Raw genomic sequence first — 8,279 nt, 5'->3', positions numbered from 1 at the left:
CCCACCATACCTACCGTTTGGGAGCCGCAAAACAGAAGGTGCATGATTACCACTGTGAGTTCGTATGTAAGCCGAAAATGCACGATTCGACTTCGGAGTTCTCCTGTACGATGATTGCCGATCTGAAGGCTTCGGAAGACTTCGGTGGTCTTCTATTTATATCTCGCTCCCCATTTGAAAGAAATTGAAGAAATTGGTGATTTGGATGTTTTGTGTAATTCTTAATTTCATGCATGCGTCGATTTTCAGGTTATGTTTTCCAGGTGCAGCTCGTTTCCACTTTAGGAACTTTGCGAACTGCGCTTGAGCCGCACCGGCAACCAGATTGGTCACCGTTAGAGCGCACATTTTAAATTATATAAATATTCAAATTTAATGTTTATGATAAATAATTATTGGGAAATGCACCAAAAGGAATTTCTTAATCCTAAAATGGAATTTTATAGTGACAGACGAAAAAATAATGTGATTTTATTACTAGAAACCGTTATTAATTCTGACTTTAAAAAATCTTAGTTTATTTGTGGTAACATTAGTCATTTTATTTTAAGTCGCATTGTTAGGAATAAATGCAATTTAATTAAGAAACTCGACAAAAAATCATTGATAGGCTGTTACGTCCTACCTTTCGGATCCACCGAATAATATAAAGAATTATTCTTTGATTGGTGGATTCCTTTTCTAGTCTTAAGGTTCGCTGCTGACTGGCGTTGATTTGAAAATCAACTACCGCGGTTATTTGAATTCTTATAATAATCAAAGGCGATGAAATTAAGAATCTCACAAGTTAAATAGGTCATTTTAAATGAATAACTTTATTCACTAAACTTTACACATTAATCCATGGGACACACACACAACAGTTAATATAAACTTTTTAATTATTATTATTAACTACTAAATTCTATATCTAACTTCACTTAATGTCAGATATAAACTTAGGAATTGTAAACAATGACGAAAAAAAACTGTTTTGAACAATTGGAAGTTAAACAACTTACCACGAAAGAAATCTCTCATATACCAGAATAAACTCCATTGAGAAGAAAAAAGGTCGCCGCGCACAAGAAGTGTTGTTTTGAAAGTGTAAAAGTGACAGTCGGTGCAAGTCCTACTTGGAATGTACTTATTACTTTATTACATTTCCAAACCCTACCGATAAAAATCTCTGAGTATATTCTAAAGATTCTCTAGGGTCAGAGAAGCTCAGAAAAATTCTCCGCAGGCACTCAGGTAGATATATTTAAAGGTCCAGGTAGCTCTTTCAAATGTTTTAAAGGCTTTAAAATGTCCTTTCCGAAATTGAAATAGAAATATGATCATAAATAACAAGCAGAGAAAGTGGGACGATGGTCGTAGGGGCTAAAGCGTAGGCTTTGGACCCACTCTTTCGACTTGCGGCTTCGATTCTCGCCTCGCACTCTGAAAGAGTCTCGGCGGCCCATACGGTGAACACTAGCCTAGCAAGGAAGTTGTTAATCTCCGGAGAGTCCTGGGACCGGTACCTCTAGATAAAAAGGTTTTCTCTAAGTACTTAAAGCTGTTCCTTTTGGTGGTTCGGAACCCACCTTAAACTATAGGTCCCCCTTCTACCACCAAGTAACTGGTGGGGTGTGTATAAAGGAATAGAGGAGAAGGTGCAAGAAAAATATAAACCCTTAGGGCAGTGGTTGGCAAACTTTTTGCTTAATTTTCAGGTATCGTCAGGCTCCACCCGACTTAATTTTTTCTACTACTTATCGGTCTATTTATATACCTTACTGTGAGTGAACTTACTCCAGTAAGGGTCTTTTGTCCACAGGCATGTCAAAGTAAGGAAATTTTAAAACTTTTAATTTTTTAACTAGCGATTTGAAAATAGCATTATCCGCATCTACGAATTTTTCCGATTCCAATGATATATTACTTGCCTAGAAAAGTTAAAAATTTGAAAAAGTTTAATATCAAGAAACATTAGCTTTACAGTCAATTTAATATTAAATACTTATAAATTTTTCAACCTTTATAGACAAATTACATGTCTTTGGAATCGGAAAAATATGGAGATTCCAAATATATTACTTTTAAGTCAGTGATTGTAAGATTACGAATTTTTTAATCTCACATTTCTTACCCATTTTCTAACAATGGACCCCTGAGGAAAGGGGTGGTATGGCCAAGCTCGCAGGTAGTGCCTTGAAAGTGAGTCGTAGGGCAGCCAGGGCAGGGTACCCTGCCCTGGGCAAGAGCGTGCCGACCACAGCCTTAGGGGACACAATTAGAAGCTTCCATTCCAAATAACAAGCAGAGAGGCTGAAATTGAAATAAAAATTCGAACATAAATAACAAGCAGAGAGGCTATATCAATAGAGTAGCCGACACTCAAGGGTCCTTTGTTAAGCTTTCAAATTATTATAATTTTTATTATTATAATTTTTTATTTATTATTTTTATTTATTATTTTATTATTATAATTTTTATTATTATAATTATATTATAATTATATTACCGCCGCACAACTCTTAACAGGATCACTAAAAGGACCTTGAAAAGGACTCAAATCTCTCAGACTATCTCAGAAACTAAATCATTCAAATCGACTCTGCTTATAGACTCAAATGGGCCAGGCTATTTCGCTTGAGAATACTCAGAGATTTCTATCGGTAGGGAAGCCCTGTTTAATATTTCAAAAGGGTGACATTCCCGATGGTTCACTTAAAAGGCATATTAAAAATTGCGCGAAATTCAGTACAAGGGATATGTGGGTGAGGTTATGTGCAAATAATCAATTGTTGTGACTACAAATTAATAATTCTTCAATGGTTTTTTATGAATAAATATTCAATAGAATACAATGCTGACTCACAAATTTAATTTGGTGAAATTCCAACGATTCAAGACTTTATTTCAAACAATTCAGTTTCTAGTTGCTAGATTTTGGATATTTGATTTATAATTACTCATTTTATAGGAACAACCAAATATCTCTTAAATTTACTAAACTACTACTTTCTTTCATTACAAAATTATTAACAGAGTATGTTAAAAATTAAATATTTTAAGAAAATGAATTAAATCGTGTAATTATGAATCTATTAATTTGACATTATTTTCATTAAAAATAGTTTATGAAGGTTTAATCAGACGTTTAAAGTTCTTTAAATACTAACGTTTTCTCATTGAAACAGCTCAATTTTGAAAATTAAAATCTTGCATGTTCATTCTTTAATTTCTACCATAAGATTAGAATCGTCTTTCGAAAGGAAGTATTTTTCAATTATTTATACTCGAACTGCAGTTTATTAAAAAAAGTCATGACATTATTTACATTTATTTACAGTTGATCAACTCAAAACGTTTTTGATCAAAAAATTTCAAAATTTAAACGCTGTGAATTATTAATTTTTTCAAGTCTTCCAAACCTGCATTTTAAAATTCTTCACATTGCAAATTCCCGCTTTCAAATAAATTATTATATAACATTATATATCATATAATAATAATAAACATATCTTAAAATGTTTAATTTTAGCTTATTTTAAATAATCGTGTGATATGAAAGTCGTAATATTTTAAGTGATTGGATGGATATTTTCTCAAAATTTGTCAAATTCCCAGTCAAAAAATAGATTTACTGAGATATTTCTCGTCTTTTACAAAAAATTCCTACCTACCCGGTCAAGCGGTCACCCTTCTTTAAAAGTACTATATATAATTACGAATAAAAAAATATATCCATTTCTTTCAGTTTCACGTAATTATTACAAACAATTTTTTCACCATTTTCAAATCATATTTCTTTTATTGTACGAATTTTTATTTGCATTTATTTCGGTAATTTGCAAGCTACGTGAATTTCAAAACTGACAACCCACTTATAATGATTGACTTCAATTCATTGTCAACTGCATTTCTTTAAAAGTGCTTCATCAACCTTTTTTATATTTTTTTATTATTACAATTATTTCACTTGTGTGTAACACACTGTTTTTCCACTGTTGAAGCCTGAAGACTATACGCGATGTAAGCGTAACCTGCATTCCACATACCGGTCAATAAGTTGCTGCCTTTTCTTTTTGGTACATTGTTTTTTGCATTTCAACATAATACACATAATACAAATTTGAATACATATCTGCAATGCATTTTTTTTAACACGTTTAAATAAATTAATAAGCTATAAATAAATTTGAATACTTTCCGAATTTATAAAATATATAACGATTTAAAAATGAAATAATAGGTTAAATAAATGCTACCGTTAAATTTTACTAAGTGGATTAAAAGGAATAGGCTTTACACTTTTTCTTTTCCCGTTGGGGGATTTTTAGACAAAGAAAAATCGTGTTTTCATAAGAATACAAATTCTTAATTATTCTGGATTCAATGCTTATTACAGGATAATGTGCAGTATGCATACGATATGTAAACTGTGTACAGTATGTATCAGGATTTTTAAAAAAAGAATTGTTTGCAATTACGAAATTCAGAATCGTCAGGTAAATAGTTATTTATTCATTTCTGTTGTTAAATATACAAATAGTTGAAGAAAACATTCGTTAAGTTGGTCTGAGAGTTATGAAAAATGCAACTAACCTCAAAATGTACCTATATTTTTTTATTTACCTGCTAATAATTTCCTCAAATGAAATATGATGCACAAAGCGTGTGGATTTTTTATTTTAATTTTCTAATTTATTGAATTGAAGTGAAGATCCTCTCGGGTATATGGGGATTCAAGTGTTTGGGTTTTTATTTATTTAATCAAATGAAAAATGATGTGGATTTGTGTTCTTTTTTTATTATTTTCAATTGATTTAAATAAAGTAAAGATCTCCTGTGTATATGGAATTATTATATCAATTTTCTTATTTTTTAAAATAAAGGAAAATACACCCAAGCATGATGGTTGAGGTTATTGTTTTATTTAATAATTTTAACAAATTTGCTCTCCCTCGGACGCATGGGTTAATAGCTTGTGGTTTTACTTATTTCAATAAGTAAATTGTCTACCGGGTGTATGGGTAATAGCTTATAGTTTTATTTATTTATTTCAATAAATTTATAGTTGTGTTCATTTTATTTTAAAGGATCTGCGTTTGTGTAATTTTAAAAATCGCGCCGAATTCGGCGACTAAGAAATAAGAATGGCGACATCTGGCTAGCCCTGGCGCACCGAATGAACCGAATGGAGCTTCTACAAAGTACCCGTAAAGACCACATTGGATCCCCATTCGGTTCCTTTTTAAGAAACACAAAAAAACAACAGCAAAATCAAATTTGAAATTGTTGAAATTCGGATTCCACGTTAAAATTTACATTAAAAACTCACGGAGTAAGCGTTCCGTCGGTAACTTTAAGAATTTTGTCTGGATGCTAGCGCTACGCAGTGAAAAATTCAGACAACAACGCTGTGATGCAAGTGAGTGAGAATTTTATTTTTAAACTTCGGGCGCAACATACTACTTGAACTATTATTAGAGTTGGGTCGTGGTAATATTCTCCGTAATTTCAGCAGGAAAATCACCGTCATTACCGGTAAAGTTTCTTTCGCTTCTTTCGTTGCCGCTCACATTGCGACACCATCTGTATGTTAAAATGTGAATGAATATAAATTTCAAAATATGTCGTAATTGTTGATCAGTTTCATGGAGAATAAGCCTATTAATGTAAATGGTTGATTTCTAAATAAGTAACATGTGCATTCAAAGACAAAGGAAATGTTCCTATAAAAATAATATAGGATTAAAATAGACTGAATTTGAATGGAATTTGAATAGATTGAATTCGAAAATAACTCTTTTATTTAACGAGAAACTTGGTGTATTCGTTTATAGTCTTCAATATCCTTACGCTTCTTTTATTGTTAGTACTTTGCAAACTATAATATTGAATTTTTATTTATATTATATGCCTACATAGAATCTTTCCCTGAAACCACCCTCCTATCTTACCCTTATATATTACTACAGAAAATTACGTATTTGCCAATATCTTTCCAAAATATTTGAAAACATATAATGTGTCACTTATCATTAATAATAAGCATAGTATTAATAGTCCTTTTCATTTAAGAGCGGAAGCTTAGGCGCCGCCATGACACTTAGCGGGCATTTAAAAATTTCGGTCATATTTTTAGTAAAATGTACACTATCGTAACTAATTTTAATGTAAAAGTGAATGAAAATTATGTGCCAGGTGCTGAATTATTGCATAAAAAGGTGGAAAAAATACCATTTGTCAGTTAAAAAGGTGGTTAAAATGCAGAAAACAATGTACCAAAGAAAAAAAGCAGCAACTTATTGACCGCCAGTTGAAAATGGATTGATATCTATCATTATAAGTGGATTGTCAGTTTTGAAATTCACCTAGCTTTCAAATTACTGAAATAAATGCAAATGCGATTTTTTTAGTTTGAACATTTTTCTCTGAAAATTCGTAAAATAAAAGAAATATGAATAGAAAATGGTGAAAAAATTGTTTGTGATAAATACGTGAAACTGAACATATTTTTATTCATGTTTTTATACAGTACTTTTTAAAGTAGGGTGACCGCTTGACGGGGGTAGGAATGTTGTATCACACGATAATTTACAATAAGCTCAATTAAGAATTTTTAGAAATGTTTATTATTATTATATAATATATAATATTATGTAATAATTTATTTTAAAGCGTGAATTTGCAATGTAAAGAATTTGAAAATGCAGGTTTGGAAGACTTGAAAGAATTAATGATTCACAGGGTTTGAATTTGAACATTTTTGACAAAAAACGTACTGAGTTGAAAAATTGTAAATATATGTAAATAATCTCATGACTTTTTTTTTAACAAACTGCAGTTCGAGTATAAATAATCGAAAAATACTTCCTTTTGAAAGACGATTTTAATCTCATGCTCGAAGTTAAAGAAGGTACATACAGATTTTAATTTTCAATATTGAACTGTTTCAATGAGAGAACGTCAGTATTTATAGAACTTTAAACATCGGATTAAATCTTCATGAACTATTTGTAATGAAAATAAATAAAAATTAATAGAATGCAATGAGCAAATGAAAGTATCCTTGTTTACATCCTTCATGCTTGAAAAATACTCGTCTCAGCGCGCACATAACCTCACCCACATATCACTTTTACTGCATTTCGCGCAATTTTTAATATGCTTTTTAAGTGAACCATCGGAATGTCACCCTTTCGATATATTAAACAGGGTTTTGGAAATATAATACAACAATAAGTACATGGAAAGTAGCACTTGGACCGACTGTCAATGTTGCATTTTCCAAAATAGCACTTCTTGTGCGCACCAACATTTTTTCTTTTCAATGGATTTTCTCCTAGTCTATTAGATATTTCTTTTTTGGGAAGTTTTTAAACTTCCAATTGTTGGAAATAGTTTTTTTTCGTCAATATTTACTATTCCCACATAAGTTTCAGTAAAAATTGACCGAAACTCACATGGAAGTGCTATATATATGTAACGCCTGCGCAATGTCGTTTTCTTAAATGAAAAGGTCTATATTTGTATTCTTCATGATGGCGTGAAACTGCAAAATGCTTACAACTTTTCAGCAGATTAGGTTAGATACCCTTCGAAACATTATGTTCAAGAAATGTTTTTCATAGACTTTTTTATGTAACAAATACATACTTAATTGTTATCAAGAAATGTTTTTCATAGACTTTTTTATGTAACAAATACATACTTAATTGTTATCCACTCAATCTGCAAAGTGTGAACAATTAAAAGGAACAATATTTTTGCAAACAATAATGTGTGCATACATTTTTAAGCAAAACTAAATCCCACCGTAGAGGTTAAGGAACACTTTTAAACGCGATAGTTTTCCCAGAAGTTATTGAATGTGACGAATATTGAAGAATATTATATCAAATAAACGCAAAAACAATAATCAATTAAAATTTAGTATTGATATTCAAAAAAATATCGTTACCATTCGTTACCGGAGAATTTCCTCTACTTTGCTGAAAATTTCTATCGTTACCGGTAATTTCAGGTAACGACCCAACACTTACTACTATGGATGCACTTGAAGTCACCTTCAGCAGAAGTTAATGACATTTTAAAAAATTTGTAACGCTGCAAAAAAAAGTATTGCGATTACTCCGTGAGTTTCTAATAGAAAATGTAACGTACAATCCGAATTTCAACAGTTGAAAAGTTGATCTTGCTGTTTTTTTGAGTTTTTAAAAAATGAATCTCCAGGTAGGTTGTCACATTGTCGCAGACAGTTCCCATATCTTACACTCTTCGGCTCTTTCTGCATGAAATCTGCT

The sequence above is a fragment of the Belonocnema kinseyi genome, chromosome 1, assembly GCF_010883055.1.
Source record: "Belonocnema kinseyi isolate 2016_QV_RU_SX_M_011 chromosome 1, B_treatae_v1, whole genome shotgun sequence".
NCBI lineage: Eukaryota > Metazoa > Arthropoda > Insecta > Hymenoptera > Cynipidae > Belonocnema > Belonocnema kinseyi.
The sequence above is the reverse complement of the archived record's forward strand: the minus strand, read 5'-3'. Positions refer to the sequence as shown.